This window comes from Balaenoptera ricei, chromosome 1, assembly GCF_028023285.1.
Source record: "Balaenoptera ricei isolate mBalRic1 chromosome 1, mBalRic1.hap2, whole genome shotgun sequence".
Lineage (NCBI taxonomy): Eukaryota > Metazoa > Chordata > Mammalia > Artiodactyla > Balaenopteridae > Balaenoptera > Balaenoptera ricei.
Window position 1 is genome coordinate 48515379 of NC_082639.1, and position 25344 is coordinate 48540722.

At 42.5% G+C, this 25344-nt stretch overlaps 1 protein-coding gene and 1 pseudogene across 3 annotated transcripts in view; one reads left to right on the plus strand and one right to left on the minus strand.

Annotated features, from left to right (window-relative positions):
- The window catches only part of DAB1 (DAB adaptor protein 1), a 419282-nt gene that overhangs the window by 208266 nt on the left and 185672 nt on the right, over positions 1–25344 (minus strand). The gene's annotated exons all lie outside the window — the stretch shown is intronic.
- LOC132347098 (nucleoside diphosphate kinase, mitochondrial-like) lies at positions 203–11308 on the plus strand (annotated as a pseudogene).

The following is a 25344-nucleotide window of genomic DNA, read 5'->3' on the forward strand; positions in this document are numbered from 1 at the left end:
GCCATGTACTCTGGCAAGTGATTTCACGGCGTGTTGTTTGTCTAGTTTTCATGATACCCCCATTTATTGATTTCCCTCCCCATTTTATACAAGAGGAAACTGAGGTCTAGAGGAGTTAAGACTGAGAGCTCAAATGAGGCAAGATTGAGATTCAAATCTAGGGTTCTTTGATTCCAAAGCTATGTCCTTACCCTTGAGGACTATGGGAGGAGTGTCAGGTAAGGCTACAAGGAATTCTGAATCCACTGTAGACTTTGGAGACAAATGCACGGTGTCAAAGGCTGTTGCTGGGGCCACATGGGGAACACAGTTCAACTGCTAGTTCCTCCTTGAGAAGGTGAGCTCCAGATGGCATTGTCCTTTCAGAATCACCCTCCCCCGCACAGCACATTGCACGGGGCCTGGCACAGACTGAGTGTCCCATGGGGGCTAACTGGACAGAGCAAGCTGGATAAGTGACTAGGAGGTGAAGGGCGGAATGAACTGAAGGGATGGGAGAGGACGAGAGAGGCCATGAGGGATGCTGATTCAGGGAGGAAGTGGCATTATTATGCTCGGTGTCTCTGGATCGACTGGAATTTACTCAACACCACTGTCCTTAAGCAACATTTGGAAAGCCCAAACCATATGCTTTAAACACAGTTTTGGTTTTTTTTTATTCTGCTTAAACGCACATTCTCCTTCTGCCGCAAAGACAGTTAAATGAATCGGGGGACGTTCGTTCTTTGTACTGCAAACTGGGTATTTGCTGTAGTAAAATCACGGACTGAAAACTGTCCCTCTACTGTGGCGTGCGCTTGCTGCCGTCCATAACGTCTTTTACCTAATCACAAGGAAAGACCGATGCTTAGCAGTCAGCTTCAATTCCTCGCCACACCTTTGTCTTGCGAGCTAAGGGGATCACCCTGTAATATAACTCCCATCTCCCGTCACTGAGCTGAACAGATCTGACAGCTAACATTTGGCTGCTTTATTTGACCTTAATCTGCTCTTGAACTTTGATTACTGTTACTGGATAACCAGCAACTGCAAAGTGGGAGAAACCAAGGAGCGTAATGCCTAGTTCACAATACACTGCCCTTTTACTGTTGTTTAATTCAATAGCTCGTCATTGTTCCTCTCCTCTGGTCCCAATACCTGCATCCTCCATTTTCCCCTCATACACACCAGGCAATCCCTCAACCTACCTGGTCTACTGTGAAATAAACACAACACAATTGTATAGGAAAAGGTCTTTCTTTATAGGATGATAGGAAAGCTGCATAGCTTGGATTAAAGAGACCGAAACTGAAATCTCGGTTTAGCTTCTTACAGATGTTGTGACCTTAGCCAAACGAATTAACCTCTGTAAGCCTTGGTTTCCTCATTAAGAAAACTGAGATGATAATGTCTAACTTCTAGGATTATGGTAAAGATTAAATGGGAAGATAGAAAAAAATATCTGAACCAGTGCTTGAAAACTTGACCTGTGGAAGATGCTCTCAGCACTAGTATTAATATTAATAAGCATCACGTTGCTAGTCATCATTACTGTGTGATTTAAAGACATTCAATTTCCATTAATACTTCAGGGAATAATGTCTATTGCTATAATTCGAAAGCATAACCAAAAACATACTTGATAAGGACAGTCATTTAATATTTTCCTGCCATAAAACTCTTGAAAATAAACTGTTCTACTGAATAAAGATAAAACTCAAAAATAATAAGTAAAACAGTGCAGCTTGCATCCTGGGAGGTAAAGTCAGCAGGAGCTAGCATACCCAGCTTGTTGGGGGCATGGGGATTGAGGGCTAGTAGTTTCTTGGTAAATGCTCTAAGAGCCCCATGTCTTGTAGATCACTGCATCTCATCAGCAGTATACCAAAGGCTTCATTCGTCAACTTGCCATCTCAAAAAATCATCTGCCTTTCGAGAAACACTGCAAGAAACTGTACCTAGACACACACACACCCATATACACACGCAGATAAAAGTTCATCTCAAACCAACAGGCTTATCAGTAAATTTGATGGAAACACCATGTGACTGCAGTCAACTTCATTGGGTTTTGGAAAGAGGGCAAAAGAGAGAGCATTTACATTTTAACAGGCACCGAGTCTAATTACCAATAGTAAATACTTAAAATGTACAAGTGGGGCGAAATGAAATGGGTTTCACTGTCTGTGCATAAATACACGAACGGTACATTCTACTACCCACCCATTAAAGTGAAAACATCCATCTTCATCACATCAATTTCATAACATTAGACACTGCCATTCTAATCTGGTATCGATAAGAAGGAACAGGCCTGGAATTTTACACCTGGGCGCATTTCATTTTGTTTCTCTTCAGTGACAGAATTCGATATGACACAGCTCAGAGTGACAGCGTCAGGCTGGGACTGTCACCTTAGGGGCTTATACATCTTTAAAATTCTTACGAAAGTGAAAATGACTGACAGCGAAGCAAAATGATGCTTTTAACTTGAGTTGGAAGATCAGAAAAGTCAACGAAAACACTCAGGGTTTGTTTAGGCTCTTCAGTGAGGGAGCTTTTAGAGGAAAGAGCTGGAGCCTCACAAGTGCTTCACTGCTGCGAAGCGGTGGGACCCCACTGGCAGTCTGGAGGGGAACCTCTGTACAGAGGCCGTGGTGGGAAGAGTGGTGGCAGTTATGCTGAACTCTTTAATAAAGGAAGATTTTTCTCTTCTCATTTTATCAGATATAACATGGTGTGTAGGAAGGAGTAAGAGGTACCCATTCACATCCTCCTCACCATTTTACAGACAGATGACCTGGGAGACATCACTTAACTGTTGGGTGTCTCCCTTTGGTCATCTGCAAACTAGGGCTACAGAAACATGAATTTCAAAGTGTTGTGGAAACGTCCAATAAACCTAAATGTCCATCGACAGAGGAACGGATAAAGAAGGGGGGGGGGGTGCATTTATAGAATGGAATACTACTCAGCCATAAAAAAGAATGGAATAATGTCATTTGCAGCAACACGGATGGACCTAGAGATTATCATACTAAGTGAAGTCAGACGAGAAAGACAAATATCATATGATATTACTTACATGTGGAACCTAATAAAAAAAATGATACAAATGAACTTATTTACAAAACAGAAACAGACTCACAGATCTCAAAATCAAACTTACGGTACCAAAGGGGAAACGTGGGGGGAAGTGATAAATTAGGAGATTGGGATTAACATATAGACACTGCTATATGAAACAGATAATTAACAAGGCCCTACGGTATAGCACAGGGAACTCTACTCAATATTCTGTAATGACCTAAATGGGAAAAGAATCTAAACAAGAGTGGATATATGTATATGTATAACTGATTCACTTTGCTGTACACCTGAAACTAACACAACACTGTAAATCAACTAGACTGCAATAAAAATTAAAAACAAAATGTATGTGGGCCTCCATCCCTCTCTCCCTGGCTGTTGGGCAGGGCGCACCCCTCACTACACTCAGCCCTTGGCCTGGGGCCCCAGGTCAAGCCTGCTCCCAGCTTGGGAGGGCCCTCTTGGATCCAGGAGCAGACCCTGGTGGTGGTGAAGCCAGATGGGGGCAGTGGCAGCTCCCTGGGGAAGGGATCCGGCACTTGGAGAGGCTGGGCCTCCTGCTGGTGGGGGTGAAGGGGCTGCAGGCCCCAGAGGGCATCCTTACTGAGCACTACCCTGAGCTGCAGAGGTAGCCCCGCTACCCAGCCCTCATCAGCTCCCTGAGCTCTGGTCCCGTGGCAGCCACGGTCTGGGGAGGCCCCAATGTGGTCCACACCTCAAGGGCCATGATACAACACACCAACTTGGCCGAAGCTGCCCCCAGCACCACCTGGAGAGACTACAGTGTTCACATCAGCAGGAACACCACCCACTGCAGCCGCTCTGTGGAGGGGGCGCAGAGAGAGATCCAGCTGCGGTTCCAGAGCAGTGAGCTGGCAGTTCCCAAACTCACGTTCTCTGCGTCAGAGCACCCTGCATCCTGCCATAAAATCACAGAGCTGGAGGAATGCCTCCACCCTTTTATTTTTCAAACGGCCACACACTTCGGTGAGGGGAACCGAGATCAGGAAGTTAGGGGCAGGGGGTGGATAATGGCAACAATGATTACAATATAAAAACTAAAATATAATCACTGGTAATATCACATGCGCATGCCACTTTGTTATTTACAAAGCATATTCATATGGACTAACTTTTGACTCTTATCTTGACAACACCCTATGAGATGGTCAGGGTAATACTGTTACTCCCATTTTAAACAAGGGGAATCCAGCATTCAAAAAGGTACATCAACCTTCCCAAGGTTAAGTGGCTAATCAGTGGCAGAATGTGGACTCAAGGCTGGATCTGACCTCAATTTCTACCATCCTACACTGAGCTACAGAAAAGGTAGCACTGAGGTCCTGAGGACCTGGTCTGGCCAGTGAAGCGTGGCAGGAAGAGGGGTGGGCGGGAGCTGGCCACAACCTGGAGAAGAACTAGGGTGCAGCAGGTGGGAGATGAGTCCAAGTGTTGGGTGAACTGTGCTGCCGAGGGCCCAAAATAGAAGATCTAGAGCAGTGAGGTCCGAAAGAAATCAAATGTGCACTACAGACGTAATTAAAAATTTTCTCCTAACCACGTTGAAAAAAGTGAAAAGAAACAGGTGGAATTTTACTAATACATTTTATTTATCCCAATATATCCAAAATAGTATCATTTCAACATGTAATCAATGTAAAAATCATTAATGAGATATTTCACAGTCTCTTTGTTATGTACCGAGGTGGGGAAACCTGGGGTGCGCTTCCAGTACACCGCATTTTTGACTAACCACATATCAGGTGCTCCATGGCCCGTCCTGGACAGTGCAGATCTAGAGGCCAGGCAGGGGGGCAGGGTCCTGACCTCTGGGCCCCGGGCAGACCCAAAAGGAGGAGGAGCAAGGCAACACTTTTCCTAGAGTTCACCTAAGTCCGCCATCACACAACACGCAGGCTCCACCCAGAACCCAAAAGGAAGTCTGTCACATGGGTCACATCTTCCTCCTTTCTCTCCCTGGGGAAAGAATTAGAGAGGAAGCAGAAAGTACTAAAAGTGCAGAACAAAGCTTGCGTTGCATTATGTTACAGGCCGGTGACCTCTTTCAGACCCTGTTGCTTTACCTACAAAATGAGGTGATTTGACTAACCTAGGGACCTTTCCAATATTGCACCATTTTTTCTTTCCCTGGTTGTTGGGATAGTTAATTTTATGCGTCAATTTGCCTGGGCCATGAGGTGCCCAGCTGTCGGGTTAAACATTATTTCTGGGTGTGTCTGGAAGGATATTTCTGGAAGAGATGAGCATTTGAGTCAGTAGACAAGTAAAGCCACCTGCCCTCCCTAATACGAGTAGGCATCCCTCCATCCACTGACAGCCCAAATAGAACAAAAAGGTAGAGGAACAGAGAATTCGCTCTCTGCCTGAATGGTTGAGCTGGAACATCCGTCTTCTTCTGTGCCTGGACTCAGACTTACACCATCAGGGCTCCTGGTTCTCAGGCCTTAGGACTAGACTGGAACTACACCACCAGCTTTCCTGGGCCTTCAGCTCGCAGATGGCAGATCATGGGATGTCATAGCCTCCATGGTCATGTGAGCTAATTCTTTATACATCTCTTATTATATATTTATAATGATTTACATATACAGGTATGATATATATATATTATATATATATATATATATATATATATATATATATATATATACACCCACACATATATACATATATTTCCATATGTCTATATCCTATTGGTTTGGTTTCTCTGGAGAACCCAGACTATTACACTTGTTAATTCACCTCCTCTTCCAAGCTCTTTCTCCCCATCCCCCCACCACCACCTTTTCTCTCTGGTCCTCTTTCTCTATAAACTTTCATCATCCATTGAGTGTGTATAATAGGCAAGCCCTGTGCTAGTCACTGGGGGCTTAGAGATGAGTAAGACAGTCCCTGCCCTCAGAAGTTACCGCAAAGTGGAGAAACGGATGCACAAAAAGGTAATGCAGAGGGATACAAAGTATAACGGGGTCACCAAGGAGAGAGCATGCAATTATCCTTTGGCTTCAGGGGGATCATAAACAGCCTCATAGAGGACAGGTTTTGTCTGTCAACCCCCAGTTATTAAGTCATCATTTCTTTTGCCAGTTTTCTTCTCCAGTGTAACCAAGAGCCTTCCAGTATGGTCACAATGAGTTCCAATACAAAGCAAAGAAACGTGACATTGCTGTTGGCCTACCCAGCTTTAGAGGAAGAGGGCACGGTTTCTGTTTCAGATTAGAAAAACAAAATGAAACAAAACACAGAGTGAAAGTTATTTGAGGATTTGTGAGATCTGAGCATCAAGGGCCATGCAGGATTCCAGACTGGGCGACAATAAACTAAACAACCACTTGCGTAGTGCTGACCTCCCGGGACCCAGTAACAATCTCTCTCATACTCCGATTGAGCCTGTGAAGGTCCAGTTATCCCCCGGAGACTATTAGAGTTGGGGTTTGATCCTGAGCTGTGATCTCACAGCTTCCCATGCCGTGATGTATGCATGCTATTAGCTTGATGTGAAACATGTAAGGGAAAAAGCAGTTTTCCAAATCAGATGGAGACTACAAGCATTCAGGAAGAATCTGCAAGTAGAAACTTAATAAAAACAGAAAACATTTGTTCCCAGGAGGACTTGCTAGAACAAACCAACTGTACTGGGACTGTGGAAGAAGAGGAAATAAATGCACCACCCTGGAATGCCAGCCCTGCCCTTGATAGCTTCGCCTGAAAACTCCGCACCGTGAATTAGGTCTGATATTAGCTTCCTGAAGCCAGAAACTTTCTGAGCACATAGTCTTTGAGGTTTGAAAAAATGTCTTTGTGTTGGCCCATGAATTTTGTGTTCAAGCACCTTTTATAGAAACCTACCAAGTCCCCATTAATCCAGTGTCTACTCAGCTCTGACGATCTCTAATAATGATTCTATAACCTTTCTGAGAAGGTCATCCTGCTCCTAATGGAAACACAGTGATCACTGAAAGTAAAAACTTGCCTCCTTCCATCAAGCTTATTCCTCCCCAGCTAAACCTAGGCAGACGCACACCTACTTTCTTCCTTCTGCACAAATTCAGACTGGTGCTGGGGAATGTCCAGGGGTTTCAGAAAGTCCCTTTTTGGACCAGCCCAGGCCAAGTCCAGACTAGTAACTGTGTGTGAAAAGGGTGAGTGGCAGTGAAACACCTGTTTGTGATCAGCATGTCCACAAAGGGCTCCACGGGAGACCCCTCTAGGATCTGAAGTGCAAGGCCAAACTAATTGGAGAGCCGTAAGTCAGACCACAGCTGGTAGATGAAAAGGAACTAACCAGAATAAATTTCAGAAACAGATGCCCTTGACCTACTCTTAGCATTTTACACATTCCCACTGCTGTTTGCATGGGGAGATATGACCACTTAAAGGAGAAGCTAGGAATGAACAATGATTTTTAAAAATCTAATACATGGGCTGAGGTTTTATTCTTCAGGTTACTAGCTCTGTGACCTTGGAAAGGTTACCTACCCTCCTGATCCCTTCAGATGCCTCACCTATAAAGAGGAGTGAATGTTCCCTCTCTGGGATTGCTACAAGGATTAAATATATGTAAGGCCTCCAGCACGGTGCCTAGAGCACACCAGGAAGTCAAGTAAAGCGACTCCTTTATATAATTATATATAAATCCAATTCCATCAACATTCATTAAGGTTATGGCACTATGTCAGACTCTATAAGGAACATGAAGAGTTATAGATGTGGCCTGGATTTCCTAGGAGAGTGTCATTTTCAAATATTCTCTTTAGTTTCCCTGTAAGTAAAACATGTTTTTATTAGATGACACATTGCCAATTTTGGCTCTGGATTAAACTGTCAACATGCATTCAGGCAACCAAGGCCCCTGGCCTCAAGGAGTTTTCAATCTAGCTTGGGAAAAAGGCATACTCAGAAATACCTATAATAAAGTGCAAGATAAGAAGATACAGTGACTATATTTATACTCACCCTTTTTATTTATATACCACTTCATCGTTGACAAGATATTTTTTTTTGACAAGATATTTTTATATATATTTTCTTACAAGATAACCTTGCAAAATATTCTATTATCCCCATTTCTACGTATGAGAAAATGGGGATTCAGAAAGGGTTTGGACCCAGAGTACTTGACAAATGGCAGGACTGGGGTTTCTATTAAGATTTTCTTTCTTCTAAAGCTGGTTTCTCTTCTGATTTCCTCACTAAAGAGGCTCCAGTAGAAATTCAGGCTGTGTATATTTCATCCACTCATTCATTCAATAGATATTACCTGGGCCTTCTCGGGCTTTCATGTCCTCCTATTATGGTGAAATTCTCACTCCACCGCCAGCGGAGCCTTTAGGTCTTGTTGCGGGAGAGTTGCCTCTGCTTCGTGGACTATAAAATGGGACTTCTCAGGCTGACACAGATAATTCATACTGGAAGATTGCCTAAGAAGAGAAACTAGCCTTCATAAAGGAGTGCATCACTTTTAACTTCCTCCCTAAATACCTCTTACTTCCTGCACAATACTTAAATGACCTAGTATCTTAATGGACTTCTTACACATCCTCTAAGATAAGAATATTTAAATTAAAAACTATGTGCTTTAGGTTCTACACTGAAGTGCGTTAGGGAAATTGACTTTAACTCTAGTACCGCTTGGTCAACCTCCTGAGGCCTATGGGAAGGTCAGCCTGCTACAATGGACCAGGCAAACCCGGGCTCTCCATCGGCAGTGGATACACAGGCCCTGAGTTACACTTCCCTACTGGTTCAGAAACGACATGGAGTTAACTCCAATTTATGTCACCATATTCCTTAGCTGTAGGAATCCAAAAAGAAAACATGACGAAACGATTTGAAAACACAGAAGCAGAGCACCGAGACACAAACAGGCTGGGTACATGGAGCAATATCACAGAAAAACAGCTCAGAAGATATTTGGCAAACTTCCAGGTTCATGCAATCACAGCCATGGAAGAAGCAGGCTGGTAGTCATTTTTTATCTTCCTGATAAAATGATTCATCCTAAGTCATGGTTCTGATGGTGTCACTGTCTTGTTTAGGGAGAGCAACCCCTCAATCTGAGGAATAAATTATTGCATTTGCACGCAAACTCTTCCAAGATCTGATCCCATCTACTAATCCCCCCTGATATCCAGCTATCCCTCCTTATATAGCTCACATTCATGTTGCCTTGGCCAAATCACCATTCATTCATTAATCCAAACATGGGTACTGGTGTCACACACTGAGAGGCACCTGGGATGTAACAGGAATAATAATACTCGGCCTCTAGGAGCTCACAGTCTAGAGGAGACACATAATTACAGAAGAGTCACAAGTACCCTAATACAGCCCCATACCATGCTATAGGAAAGCAGAGGCGGATTTCTCAAAGAGCTGTCTGAGCTGTGTTGTGAAAGTCAATTATGTATTCACCAATGGGACAAGGTTGGGGAAAGGCATTGAAGGCAGAAGACACAGCATGTGCAAAGGCACTGAGGAGAGAAAAAGCATTCCCTGGTTTTGTGTGCTATGATTTAAAAGCCTTTATCTACCTACAATATCTTCACTACATCTGCCTCTTAATATCTTACCCATTTTGTAGGAAACAGCTCAAACAGTATTTCTTATAAGTAATCTTCTTTGTTTACTATTCTGGGCAAAATTATCTTTTCCTTCTTTCTTGCTCCCATAACCCACATTTTAGCACCTTGCACAGTCTGCTCTGTGTTCACAATGACAGGAAAACAAAGTAACTGAGTGTTGTGAAGAGAGCTGGGTAAGAGAGTAGATGTAAGACGAGGAAGAGCTGCTTTGACACAGCAGCTCTGGCTGAGGCAAAATATGCTGGGGCTTTAGCCCCCATTCCTCTTCCTTAGGATGATGGCAGCACAGGTGTGGGTGAGGGTTTTACAGAGCCAGATTAGTGTCCTGCTCTGGCCTGGAATTATCCAGGGTAAAGGTAAAGCGTTGCTCGGGAAAGACATTGACAAAACCATTCTTAGCCTGTAAATAACCTAAGTGAATCATATTAAACTTTCTTTTTTTCTATTATGTTGATATAAGACAGTCTAGGCCCGGAGAGTGGCAGTAACTGGGAGCTAATACATTAAACTAGGAATTCCAGGGTTTTGGACTTTTATAGATTAGTGAAATTTCTAATAAATGAATAAGCAAATGCACAAGAACCATTTTAGGGTTGCTATCTTTATATTTTACCCGCCAAGAATATGCTTGAAAATATATCTACTATGACTGTCGTTTCATAAAAGAAAGGCATTTAAACACTAAAATGTAGAAGGTTTGTCTCAAAATAAAAGATAGCCTTTAAATCCAATCAATATGGCTTTTTAAAAAAAATGCACAAAATTGTTCTTATTTTTCTCACTTCAAATTAGACCAGTTCAGGTTAGGTAAATTGGTGCTTTAAAATTTCTTTATTTAGAGTCCCTACCCAATACCATATGTGATCGATCCACCATAAGGTGACTGCTCAATAATCCATGCCTCTGTATAGTTTCCTCCCTTTTGAATCCTGGCAGATCCTGTCACTTGCTTCTTGTCAATAGAATATGGCAATAGTGATGGGGTGGTCTCCCACTCCTGTGATTACATAAATTCTATAAGACGCTATCTTGGTAGACTGGAGAGAGAGAGAGATTCTCCTGCTGGCCTTAAAGATGGAAGCGCCATGTTGTGAGGGGTCCACATGGGAGGAAACTGCATGGACTTGATGAGCTGAGTGCAACCCCTGGATGGCCGTCAGCAAGGAAACGGGCACCTCAGTCCTACAACCACAGGGACTAAATTCTGCTAACAACCACGCGAGCCTGGAAGAGAAATCCAAGCTCCAGGAAGGAACACAGCCCAGACAACACCGTGTAGCCTCATGAGACACTGAGAACAAGACCCTGCCAGACTAAGCCCAGACTTCTGACTCTTAGAAACTGTGAGATAATAAATGTATGTTGTTTGCAGCTGCTAAGTTTGTGGTGATTCATTATGCAAAAATAGCTAAATAATGCACCATACTACCAGCTTCTTGAGAAAAGATTTCACAGGGCCTAGAATGGTTGCTGCACATAAATGCTAGGGAACAAGTGCTCCAGGTTTATCTGGACGAGCCCTGGCTTAAGGCTGTCGGCAATAGTCGCCTCTGTTTTCCAGGTTGCCAAAGCACCGGAAAGCGTGCCGTTGTAGCTATGACATGGTGGTCTCCTCAGTTCCAAAAGTCCTTTGACGGGTCATGCTGTGGTCATGTTGCTATAATGCTTCCGGAAAACCAGGAGGATCTTCTCAAGGACACTAGTGGAATAGCATTGGTAGCTTGTGTGCTCTGAGCTGTAAATCAAGACATTCAACTGCACTGTTTCATCCCGAGATCTAAGACAAAAATTCCTAAGAGGGTTAGGTGGGGTGAGGCCTGAATTGTGGACCTGGATGGTAGCAACCATAACCATGATTGACTTTGGTACAACACACAGATTTCACAAAAGACTGCTTATCCATCATCACATGTGATCCTTTTAGCAACCTCTTGATATCAGGTATTATTAGTAGTATATCCATTGTACAACCAAGGAAATGGAAGTTTAGAGAAGTTACATGTCCAAGGTCATCTGATTAGTAATAATAGAGATGTTTCTTCTTCCCAAATCTAGTGATATTTTCACAAAACCATGATGCTCTGGTATCAGACTGTCCAAGGTCACTTGATCAGTAATAATAGAGACGTTTCTTCTTCCCAAATCCAGATATTTTCACAAAACCATGATGCTCTAGAATCAGACTGTCTGGCCCACATGGGGCTTGAATCCACAATTTATGGAAATCCTAATCTCCACATCCTTCCCTCCTGAGATAGTAAGTGTGAGGTAAGACCTTGGAGGATGAAACATGATACTTAATCTGCGCTCTCAGTAGAATCACACCCTGCCTACTTTGGCCTTGAGACATCATTTGTGGTGAATGTTCTCAGAAAAAGATAAACAAAAAAAATACACATCTTTTCCTTTTCTGCCACAAAATGCCCCAAGACATCATCTCCTATCTGTAACATTACCCTCTGCCTCATATTTAAAGGATAAAAATGTCTTACCTTAAAATGGGCAGTAGTTAAAATTTGTGTGTTTTTTTTTTTTTTTTTTTTGCTTTTATAGATTATTTTTCCCAGTTCCTTTCACATGAATTCCTTTTTATTTTTCTTTGCCCAAAGTGACCACTTGGGCAGGAAACTAGCATTTATTTCTAGCTTTCCAAGGGCCAGACACTGTTAGGTCCTTTAAAAATGTTTTCTCATTAATCCTTGTAATAATTCAGTGAGAAAAGTATTATTATTATTGTTATACCTTTTTTTCCCCAGCTGAAGAAACAAAGGGTCAAGAGTTGAAGAGATTTGCTTGAGATGACACAGAAAAGCTCTGAATGGGACCCAAATACACATGACTATTTAGCTTATCTGTCCTTCATCTTTCCGTCTTTCTTTCTTTCTTTCCTTCCTCCCTCCCTTTCGCCTCCTTCCAAATACATGAATAAATTCTGCCACTAGGGATACAAAGTTCTGGTTTTATCCTAAGGAGCGTCAATGTGGTGAATAGCATAAAAGTCTGAAGTGCTGTGATGGAGGGAAATACAGGGGCAGTGGAAGCCAGATAAGGTCACTGGGACTGAGCTGCGGGGAAGGGACAACTGAGCCGAGTCCTCTGTGAGAGCGGGGTGGGGTGGAACGGTGATGGGGGCAGCACGAGCTTCAGGTGACACAGTCCAGATGGGGCCAAGCCTCCTTGGTTTGGGCACCACCACATCAGCCGTCAGCATGCCTGGCACCCAGAATCTGAATAAAGAACCAGCAGAGATACAGCTGGACAGGGCGACGCAGGCTAGGACCTTTTATGCAACACTAAGGAATCTGGACTTACTCCACCACAGCCCAGGCTCACACATTTTGGTTTTCAATAGACCCACGAGACACAAGACATTCACATATTCGACCCATTCTCATAGGTGTAAATAGAATGATGCTCGATTCTGTCCACGCTAGTTGTAACTCCATCCCCTTTTTTCTCTCGTTGAGAAATGAAGGAATTAAGTATCATGAGAGTTAATGACAGGAACAACCCTATATCCAATCTAACTGTTCTTTCAACAAGTACATAATTGGCAACTGTTTGTACTTTATTATTAATGACTTGTAATGCATTTCACGCCTGAGTCTGGGCACAGCTGCCCCACACCAGATGCCTCCTGGGGCATGAAGGTACCTGCCTGGTTTCCCGGTGGAGCCTTGCAGAGTTACTTCTTGCAGGCTAAAATCTCCCCATCTTTCCTCTGAATGCTCCTGCAGGAGAAGGTCTCCAACAGCTGACATACGCAGGGCTCCTCACATCATTCCCCTTGTACAGAAACATCTCTACCATTTCAGCTTGCAAGAAACCAAAGGCAAGTGCTATTCAGAGCACGATCGATGCAGTCATTTGTTAGAGAAGCAAAAGGGAGAAGGGACCAAGAGGCCAAGGAGAATAAACACCATCCCGGACAGTGGAGGTTTCCAAAAGCATATTCAGTGACCACATCGGGAATCAACTTCATTTTTAAAAGAGAGAAGAAAACAGATAAAAAAAGAGAGATTTCTAAACAGTAGGTGTTACAGGAGAGGATGCTTTGTGTGGTAACGGCAAGGCTTTTGTCCACAAGTATAGTATCTGCTAGGACCATGTGGCCCAAGTCTTTCCCCAGAAAGTGGAAATTTGCCTTGCTGGCTTAGAAACTGAGAGCAGGTTGCTGTAGTTCTCTTTCTGTCAACCCCCCTTCAAGCTACAAATGACCAGACTGGAGCCCTGTCTCCGGTCCGTATGCTCGGCAGAGCTACCCATTCATTAAGTGAAAAGAGGAAATGGTCCATCACAGCACCCGCCTCCTAGTTAGCAGCGTGGATGGAAGCCAAGCCCATCCCAGGGTGCGCTGCCTCAACAGGCTCTGGGCAGAGGCAGGCAGATGCTGTAGGAACACCTAGGGCTCTGCAGCAGAACTGCAGTAACCAAGGAGAACCATCCCCAGTGGATCCTCCAAGGCAGCCCTACTTAGCAGTCAGCATATACGCTCCTCAGTGGGCACTCCCAGCTTCGCTCAATCCACATGCCAATCAGTATGCACCAGTGGGCAGGGCTGGAGTGAGTCCCAGTGCCACAGTCCCTGGGGCTGGGAGCCACGATGCACAGCCCTACCCCTTCCCACCGCCGTGCCTCTTCAGGTCAGACTGTGTGATACTGTGAAAACACTAGCTGTGAAGTCAAAAAAACCTGGGTTCAATTCCTGGCTCCACCCCTTATTAGCTACGTGACTTTAGGTAAGTTAACCACTCCCTGATTCTTATACCGTTACCTTCTTTCTATGCACTTCCCAAGTACCCTACATTGTGCTTAGCACATTTTACTGTTCTTGCCAGTTTGCAACTATCCTCAACTAAAAGTTCCTCAAAGAACAAATACCACATCAGGCTTATTCACAGTCTTATCCCCAGTTCCTACTGCAAGTGCCTGGTACATAGCATGACTCAACAAGCAGATGTAGATGAATACTGAATCTCTACCTCAAGGGGCTCTGTGGAAGGTATAAAGAACCTGGCACAGTGGGGCATCATCGGAGCCCTTAATAAATGCTGGTTCTCTTAATCTTGCCCCTTCCCTTCCCTGATCACTACTTGAGTTCTGCCGGGATTATGGCCATCCTTGGCAGTAGTCCACCAAATGTGTCTTATCAACCCTTCTGTCTGGAGAATAGGATCAGCCTATCTTCCACCCCCCTTCTGGCACTGGTGGAAGGCTTGCTTCAAAAGGATGAACCATCCTGAGCCAAGATGCTGCCAACTAACTAACTGGTCTGAATGCCACGTCCTACCCGACACCACCCAACAGCCAGGGCTGCCTTGATCATCAATGATGACCTGAGTCACACTGGAGTCCTCCCTCTGCCTTTCCTTGGATAGCATCTCCCTTTGAGGCAGGTCTGGAGCTCAATTATTTCCCCTAGTCCTCTTCAACATAATCACTGTGGTCTAATAGAAAATATATATTTGTCTTTTACCCCCAGTTCCTGGCACAGAATTCAAAAACCCCTTAAAATTCCCCAAGTGATAGGAGTGCCTCTGTTATGCTTGTAAAGTGACTCCTGGCAGGGCCCTGAGATAGATTCAGGATGCGGCTGGTCACCAGAAAGGTGAACCACATGATTAGAGGGGTAGAACTTCAGCTGGGTCCCCTGACCTCTGGGGGGGATTGAGTTCAATCATGTGACCAATGATTCACTTAATAATGCTTATGCAGTGAAACCTCAATTAAAAACTCTGAACAATGAAGTTCGGGGAGGTTCCTCATTGATGAATAGATTGATGTACTGGAGGGCACCCTGACTCCACAGGGACAGATGCTCTTGCGCCCTCCTCTCCCCCATCCTGTTGCCCTATGTGCCTCTTCATCTGGTTATTCATTTGGATCCTCTATAATAAAAGGGTAATCACAAGTGTACTGCTCTTCTTGAGTTCTGGGAGGTATTCTAACAAATTTCTGAACCTGAGGAGGTCATGCAAATCCCCAAATTTATAGATGGCCAGGCAGAAGTGTGGGTTTCTTGGAGATACCCGAAAATTGTGGCTGGGGTCTGATGTGGGAAGGGGTAATCCTGTGGGACTGTGTCCTTCACTTGTGGGGACTGTGTTAACTCTGGGTAGTTGGGTAGTTAGTGTCAGAACTGAGTCAACCTAGTCAGCGTCAGAGAATTGGTGCTGAAATGTAATCACACATTCCAGCCTTCCCCACCCACCCATGTCACCAAGGATACAGTACACCTCACAACTGGCCTGAGTTCAGTTCTGTCCAACAAAGCTTTCTTGAACACCCAGGCATACCAGGAGCTGGGAGGCATGCTGAAAATAAAAAGATTAATCAACCACAGTTCCTGCCCTTAAGGAGCTCATGGCCTAGCGTGGGAGAAGACGACACGTAATTTCAATATAAGTAAAGTCATAGGGTTAGGGTAGAAGAGTGCAATGTACGGGGCTATAGAGATACATCTCTAAAAAGCACAGCTATCAATTAAAAAATGGGCCAAGGAGCTTAACAGACACCTTACCAAAAAAGATACACAGATGACAAATAAGCATATGAAAAGATGCTCCATATCATGTCATCAGGAAACGCAAATTAAAACAACAATGAGAGGGCTTCCCTGGTGGCGCAGTGGTTGAGAATCTGCCTGCCAATGCAGGGGACACGGGTTCGAGCCCTGGTCTGGGAAGATCCCACGTGCTGCGGAGTAACTAGGCCCGTGAGCCACAATTACTGAGCCTGCGCGCCTGGAGCCTGTGCTCCGCAACGAGAGAGGCCGCGATAGCGAGAGGCCCGCGCACCGCGATGAAGAGTGGCCCCCGCTTGCCGCAACTAGAGAAAGCCCTCGCACAGAAACGAAGCCCCAACACAGCCAAAAATAAATAACTAAATAAAATGTAAAATTAAAAAAAAAACAACAACAATGAGATACCATTACATACCTATTAGAATGGCCAAAATCTGGAACACTGATAACACCAAATGCTGGTGAGGACGTGGAGGAACTCTCATTCATTGCTGTTGGAAATCCAAAATGGTACAGATACTGTGGAAGACAGTTTGGAGGTTTCTTACATTTGTACCATCGTACCATCCCAGCAATCGTGTTCCTTGGTATTTACCAAGAGGAGTCGAAAACTTATGCCCAGACAAAAACCTGCACACATACATTTATATCATTTCACTCATAACTGTCACAACTTGGAAGCAAACAAGATGTCCTTAAGTAGGTAAATGGATAAATAAACCGTAGTACATTTAGACAATGGAAGAATATTAATCAACTAAAAAGAAATGAAACTTAAATGCACATTACTAAGTGAAAGAAGCCAATCTGTAAAGGATGCATACTATATGATTCCAACCATATGATATTCTAAAAAAGGCAAGACTACAGAGAGAATAAAAAGATCAATGGTTCAATATTCATTGCAGCACTATTTACAATAGCCAGGACATGGAAGCAACCTAAGCATCCATCGACAGATGAATGGATAAAGAAGATGTGGCACGTATATACAATGGACTATTACTCAGCCATAAAAAGAAGTGAAATTGAGTTATTTGTAGTGAGGTGGATGGACCTAGAGTCTGTCATACAGAGTGAAGTAAGTCAGAAAGAGAAAAACAAATACCGTATGCTAATGCACATATATGGAATCTAAAAAAAAAAAAAATGGTTCTGATGAACCTAGGGGCAGGGCAGGAATGAAGACACAGATGTAGAGAATGGACTTGAGGACACAGGGAGGGGGGGAAGGATAAGATGGGACGAAGTGAGAAAGTAGCAGTGACATATATACACTACCAAATGTAAAATAGATAGCTAGTGGGAAGCAGCTGCATAGCACAGGGAGATCAGCTCAGTGCTTTGTGACCACCTAAAGGGGTAGGATAGGGAGGGTGGGAGGGAGATGTAAGAGGGAGGAGATATGGGGGTATATGTATATGTATAGCTGATTCACTTTGTTGTACAGCAGAAACTAACACAACATTGCAAAGCAATTATACTCCAATAAAGGTGTTAAAAAAAAAGAATAAAAAAAAAGAGGGAGGGGATATGGGGATATATGTATATGTATAGCTGATTCACTTTGTTGCACAGCAGAAACTAACACAACATTGTAAAGCAATTATACTCCAATACAGATCCAAAAATATATATATACATATATCAGTGGTTGCCAGTGGTGCGTGTGGAGGGAAGAGGGGAGACGAGAATAGGCAGAGCACAAAAGATTTTTAGGGCAGTGAAAATACTCCATATAATATTATAATGATGGATATGTGCCATTATACTTTTGTCCAAACCCATAGAATGTACACCACCAAGAGTGAACCCTAAGGTAAAACTATGGACTTTGGGTGATTATGATGTATCAATGTAGGTTTGCCCTTCATAAAAACTGTAACACCTTGGTGACTGATATTGATAACAGGCGAGGCTATGTCTATATGGGGTAAGTAGGGACATGGGAAATCTCTATACCTCCTTTTCAATTCTGTTGTAAACCTAAAACTGCTCTAAAAAAAAGTCTTTAAAATAAAAAGCACAACTAAGTGATAGCTAATTCTAGGCATCCAGTTGTAAATCAACCATCTCTGAAAAGCACAATTCATTAACATTTTAAAGAGATCAATTATGGAAGAAATGTTTTTTCTGTTTTTGTTTTTTATAAGAGGGATTTTCAGAAGTTTCCTGGGTCAAGCTCCACAATACCATCTATCTTTAACATAAGGTCCAAAACTGTTTACATTTAACCTAATATTGATCAATTCTTAGTCCTTATCTTACTTGACATGCCATACTTGACATAGTTGGTCCCTCCTGCCTCCTGGAAACACCTCTTCTCTTGGCTCCTACTCTCCTGGATTTCTCCTTCTTCACTGGCCATTTTTACTCAGTCTCCTTCACTGGTCCCTTCTTAGTTCCTCACCTTCTAAATGTTGAGATGTAGCATGACTCAGACTTCAAAGCCCTTCTCTTCTCTCCCCAAACTCATTGCTTAAGTACTTTCATCCATTCTAATGGTTTCTAGTTGCATCTACATGATGAAGCCTCTCACATGTCCATCTTCAGCAGACACCTCTCTCCTGAACTCTAGATTCCTTTACCCAGCTGTCCACTCCACAACCATGAATGGGCATCTAGTCCACATCTCAAACTTAACGTCCATATTAACATTTCCCCAACCTTTCCTTCCTTCAGTGTTTCCCAGCTCAGTAAATGGCAACTCCAACCTTCCCAGTTTCTCAGCCCCGAAGCCTTGGAGACATTCTTGGTTGCTCTTTCTCTCATACACCCAAGCCAAACTCCTAATAAACTCTGCAGGCTCTATCTTTAAAATCCAGGTGGAATTTAATTGTTTCTCAACCCCGCCACCACTTCCTCTCTGAGCTGGGTGTGTCCATCTCCCCCATCCTCTCCTTGTTTCCACATGTACTCCCTTAATTCAAGAGATTCTCAACGCAGCCACCACAGCAAGCCTTTGAAAAGGCAAGCCAGATCTTGTTACTCAAGAGTGCTAAGATTATGCTAATGCTTACAAGGGAGGAAACAGTCTTTTTTTTTTTTTTTTTTAGGAAACAGTCTTAGAAAGGTTAAGTAAACAGGCACACCACCAGTAATTAGTAGAACAAGAATGATTTAAACCCAACTCCTTGTGAATCCAAAGCCCGTACTCTTACTCATAAACCCCTACTTCCAAGAAACCATTGTGTGCCTTAAAATGCAAACTACATTTATATCCTAAACCTTAGTGGAATTGAAATTTATCATTTCACATAGACAAGATTTTAAAGTACAGAATAGAGTCCTTCCTTCCTTCCTTCCTTCATTCATTCAACAAGTACTGTTTGGGACTCTATTACATGTCTGGCAATATTCTAGACCTGTTTGTTCAGCAATGAACACAGAAGACTGTCCTCATAGAGCTTATAGTCTAATGAGGGAGATGCACAATAAAACAAAATAGATAATGCCAAGTGGTAATAAACAATAAAGAGTGATAAAGCTGGGTTGAGAAGACACAGAAACAGAGAATGACTAGTGCAAAGAAGCAGAGACAGGGATGTTCTTAATGCACTGAGGCAACAGCAAGAGGCCAGCTATTCTGAAGCAGAGTAAGCGAGGGGCGACTGGTAGGAGGAAACATTATATCTCATGGTGAAGGGTGAGGAGAGACGCATTAGTTATTGCCTGCCTCATAACCTGAAAGAGAAGCTGCAGAAATTCTTCTGGTCCCCGAAGCATTAAAGGGAATACTTGTAACCTTCCATCCTATTAACAGATTAAAGTGTCTGTAATAATACCTGGCACATAATATATGCTTAATAAGACAATATCCAGGAGTATAATATCTGTCACTTTGTTGTTCTTCCAAACAGTCTTCACTATTATTAGACATCTGCATTCTGATATGTACATTTCAGAAGCTGTCAAATGACACACAAACACACCCACACATGTTAGAATTTTGAGCTGGATTACACTGAATTTATTGTATCATCTGCAAAAACAACCACAACAATATTTATAAAGGTACCAAGAAAAGATCTGTAGATAGAATACACAAGAACTACACATCAACAAGAAAAAGGAAACTCACTCAAGATAAAAATAGGGCAAGGGATATGAACATGAAACGTAGAAGAGAAAATCTGAATAGCCAATAAACAGATGAAAATAACCTAACCTCAAACGTATTCAGGCAAATGCAAATTAAAACAAAGATGCGGAACCATCATTCTATGCCCACCAGACTGGCAAAAACTAAAAGTATAACAGTAATAAATGATTTAATTATTGTTTTTTATATGGGGCACAGGGTACTCATATCCTGCTGGTGGATATATAAATTGGAAAATCCACTTTAAAACATAATTTGGCAATACCCACTAAAACTGAAGATGCGTACATAGTAAGATCCAACAATCTGGTCCTAGATATTCTACCTTGCAACATCGTCTCATACGACGCCAAAGGGACAGATAAAGGATAGTTATTAAAGCTTTTTTTTTTTTTTCCCTACAGCCATATATTGTAAACTACCTAAGTGCTCATCATCAGAAGATGAGGTAAGTAAATATTGTTATATTCATTTAACCAAATACTAAGTAGCGGTTAAAATGAATGAATTAGAACTACTTACATCAACATGGATAAATCTCAAAAATGATGTTGAGCCCAAAAAGTAAAGAGATAAGTTCATATTCAGTATGAATGCATTTTTGTAAAGTTTTAAAATACATAGCATCTAAAGCACATTTTGTTTTAGATATATAATATGCAGTAAAATTTTAAACTCTTTAAGAAACGTCAAACACCAGACTCAAAATACTGATTTCCACTCAAGGAAAGATGGAATAGGTTCAAGTAGAAGTATCACAGAGGCTTTACTTGCATCTATAATATTTTAATTCTTAAAGGAAAAAAATCCAAATCAAATAATGCAAAAATTTAAGCCTTGCCAAAACCAGGTAGTAGGTATACTGAGGTCTATTATTCTTTATATTTATCTGTATGTTTAAAATCTCCATAATTTTAAAAGCAACAATAAAACATCAGAATGTTTTTTTCGGGTTGCAAGTGAGACTTCTTCAACATTTTGGTGGCCATCTGTAGAACTATATGGCCATATGCATCTTCCCAAAATTATGTTTCTGCTTCCAAGCAAAAGTAAACATGCTGTATTACATTCATTGTCAGAAGAGCTGAATTTGCCTTTTTTCTATGTGGGGTGACTTTGAGATGAGTAAGTGTCTTTCAGTTGGCCTCTGTCTGAAATAAGAACACCTGACTTGATGCCCCAAACCATCTCCCCAATCATCAGAAGGGAAATTTGCAGGAGTCTAAGATTTGAGTTAGGCACCGATCCCACCTTCCTTATTTGGTCTTTGTCATCAAGACTTGTTTATTGAAGCATACATTTCTCCTTCCTAACACATGAAAAACATGTGACTATTGCACAGCCTTCTATATTTCAGTTCTGAACTCCATGAACACCCAAGTAATCTCTCTCGTGATTACAGATGATTTCTCTAGCAACCCAAAATTGAGCTCTTTAACTCTCATTCTGACAGTATCTACATTATCTTTTTTTTATGCAAGCTAACAGCTACTCTGAAAATGTGTCAGCTACGACTCAGAGATTGCTTTAACCACTTGTTTTGTTTTCAATATTGAAGATGATTAAGAAAAAGCAAAAATTCTCCCTAAAGATTACAACTACCACCCCTTCAGAAAAAAATAAAACAAAACAGCTGCTCCAGATGTTAAGTGAATTAAATGACAACAAAGATATCAAATATACTCATCAAATCTTCAAAATAATGTCATCCTGATAAGGAAATAGGATCATTAAAATTAAATGATTATATAGAAATGAACAAACATCATTTCCAATATTCTAAATTTGGATTTGCAGTTAACAAACTCAACCATGCTATTTCTTTTATTTTTAAATAAAGAGATTTCTTGTGACAGCATAATGTTCTCTTACAGAGCATGAGCTCTGAAGACAGACAAAACCGGTTTAAGTCACAATTCTGTAAATTATTAACTAGTGACCTTGCAGAAATTACTTAACTTCTGTAAACTCCACACTCCTCCTTTGTAAAATGGGCATAATAAAACTGTTATGGGATAATAAAATGTATATTATGGGAATCTGTGAAGAATTAACTGACACAATGAATGAAAGTGCTTAGAAAAATGCTTGTCACATAATACAGATGAATCAATAATCATTAGTCATATGTTTAGGTGCCATAAATATTAGCTATTATTATCACTTGACACACATAATTGACACATGTGAGACCTTGTTGCTATCTGTTTTCAATAGATCTTCAATCAAGAGCTCCTGTTTCCTACAACTCAAATGTAGAATTGAAACTTTTAAAGAGAAAAGCCCACACAGCAGCCGACAAAATATCAAGAGAACATTTTCTTTCCCCAAATTGGGTGAACATAGGCATCTTCAAAATACCTGAGCTGGGGCTTCCCTGGTGGCGCAGTGGCTAAGAATCCGCCTGCCAATGCAGGGCACACGGGTTTGAGCCCTGATCTGGGAAGATCCCACATGCTGTGCAGCAACTAAGCCTGGGCGCCACAGCTACTGACCCTGCGCTCTAGAGAACGCGAGCCACAACTACTGAGCCCGTGTGCCACAACTACTGAAGCCCACATGCCTAGAGCCCGTGCTCTGCAACAAAGAGAAGCCACTGCCATGAGAAGCCCATGCACTGCAACGAAGAGTAAACCCCGCTCGCCACAACTAGAGAAAGCCCACGTGCAGCCAAAAATAAAAATAAATAAAATAAATAATTAAAAAACAAAAAATACCTGAGCTGGAGTGAAATGGATGCCTTCCCTGACTCCCCAAGACAGAACTGAGCATTTCTTTTTCTGGACACCCCCAGTTCATACTTCTGTATTTCTAGTATATTTCACATATAAACATACTGTGTTGTCATTTACCTTCTTCACTGCTCCTACCTGCTGCTCAGCCAGGAACTCCAGGGGAGAGGAAACCGTCTCTTTCAGGTCTGTATCACCTACATCAAGCGCAGTGCCTACCAAACTCGAGGTGCTCAATGAATATTTAATGACTGACCAGGAATGAGAAAGAGCAAATGAAACAAATACTTACTGATTCCCTGCTGTGTGCCAGACACAGAGCCAGGTGCTTTACATACCTATCACCTGACCCAGTCCTCACAGTAACACTGTTATTAACCACATATGAAAGGTGGAGAAATCAAGACTCAGAGAGAGAAGTCAATCCAGGGTATGAAAGTAGTAAATGATGGCACCAGTTTTCAAATTCACATTGGTCGAATTCTAAAATTCTTATTCTCTCTATTCATCTAGATCAGCCCGCCTTACAGAATGAACTCTCTTTGGGGAAAATGGAGGTAAATTGGAACTTTTAGGATGAAGACCCTCATCTCTGGGACCCTAGAAGTGAAGTATGTTTCTGACTCACCCGGCCCCCTCTCTGATATCAGACATCAAGCTCCCTATCCCTTGGACGCTTCCCCTGAGTTTCTCGCTCACTGGGTCTGTATACCATGTCCCTTGACCTGTACAGTTTCTCTATTTTGCCTAAGCTGACCTCCCCAGATTTCAACTCTTAACAGCTTAAACCTGAGGTCTAAGGGAAGCCTTTGGATTCTGAGCTCTCTCACCAACCCTTGGTGGCCACTGCCAACCATATCCCATCAGGACATGTAATTCATTGACTGGTCTATACCCCAGGTTTTTACATAACACACAAGAGCAATAACAAGACTAATTGTCTAGGGGTCTGATGAGCCAAGAGCCACAAATGCGTCATCACTCCCACACCATCACAGCTGATACACTTGTCAAAGGCAGTGTATCAGCTGCCTTTTTTTTTTTTTTGCACAAACCCCATCAAAATGAGCATAAAAGACAGTAACACATGTCGAGGATCTCTTCATTAGTTTCACCGACTTTATTCATCCATTCAGTCATTTATTCAACAAATATTTACTCTGCAACTGCTACCTACGGGTCACCATGCCAGGCAAAGGGAATACGAAATGAACAAGACACATGGCCGCCCCTCATGAAGCTTACTTACATCCTTAATATATTGCCTGAGCGCTAACAGATGAAACGTGCCTTAGAGATGACCTAAACACACACTCCTGTTTTAGAGGAAACTGAGACCCAGAAGTCAAACAGCTAGTAAACGCCTGTTTCTCTGCCATTCCCAATCGAAATCTCTTTCCAATACACCAGATGGCGCCCATCTGATGAGCAACACGTGAGCTGACATTTATTAGGCGCCATGAAAGCAGGGACATTTCAAAAGGCTTGGCATTCAGGGAATGGAGGGTTTTTTCCTTTTTCTTTTCTTTTTTTTTTTTTTAAGTCCTCAATTCCATTGTCAGCAGTTCCACCGGAATCAGTGGAAACTAATCTGACAGTGTGGTGCGATTTCTTTGGAAAGACAGCAGGAGCCACATAAATTTTTTAGAATGGGACTGTCATTATCATGACCATGTCCAGTCAAACATTCAGCAGGTGGCCGACGCTTCTGAGGGGTTTCAGTCGTCTTCCTTTGTCTCCTTGAAGGTGTTCATTGCGTGATTTGTTACTAGCAGAATTGTGTGGGCTGTCTTGAGAAAGGGGAACTGCTTTAAAAATAAAACTGAATAGGAAAAACCGAAAGACACTGGCACCCACTCCTGAGACGACAATGAAAAACCAAGTGCCGACCCTCAAAGCTGGGATCCCTCTCTGAGTCATCCTGCTCCTGTTCTGCTCTGCCTTTTAACTGCCTCTCTCCAACAGCCCTGCCCACTGGGGAAGGATTCGCCCATCGCAGCAATGCAGCTGCAAGTTTCTGCTCCTGTTCTTAACAAACTTATTTTAAACCTGCTGGTGTCAGGTGAATGGCAAGGCCTCCTCCTCGGACTAAGAAAAGAAAGAGAAACTATAGACATGGATGTGAGTGGGGAGGTGAGAGCCCTGGGGAGCTGATTCATAAGGGTTGAGAGCTGTTAGATATAATAAATGCCAGGCTCACGTTGCCAGCCACCAAAATGGGGCAATTTAGGAGAAAGGTAGGGAACCATTTCCACCGACATCCACTCCAAGGTCATGGGACCTTCTTTGAAACAGTAAAGTCCCAGCAATCCA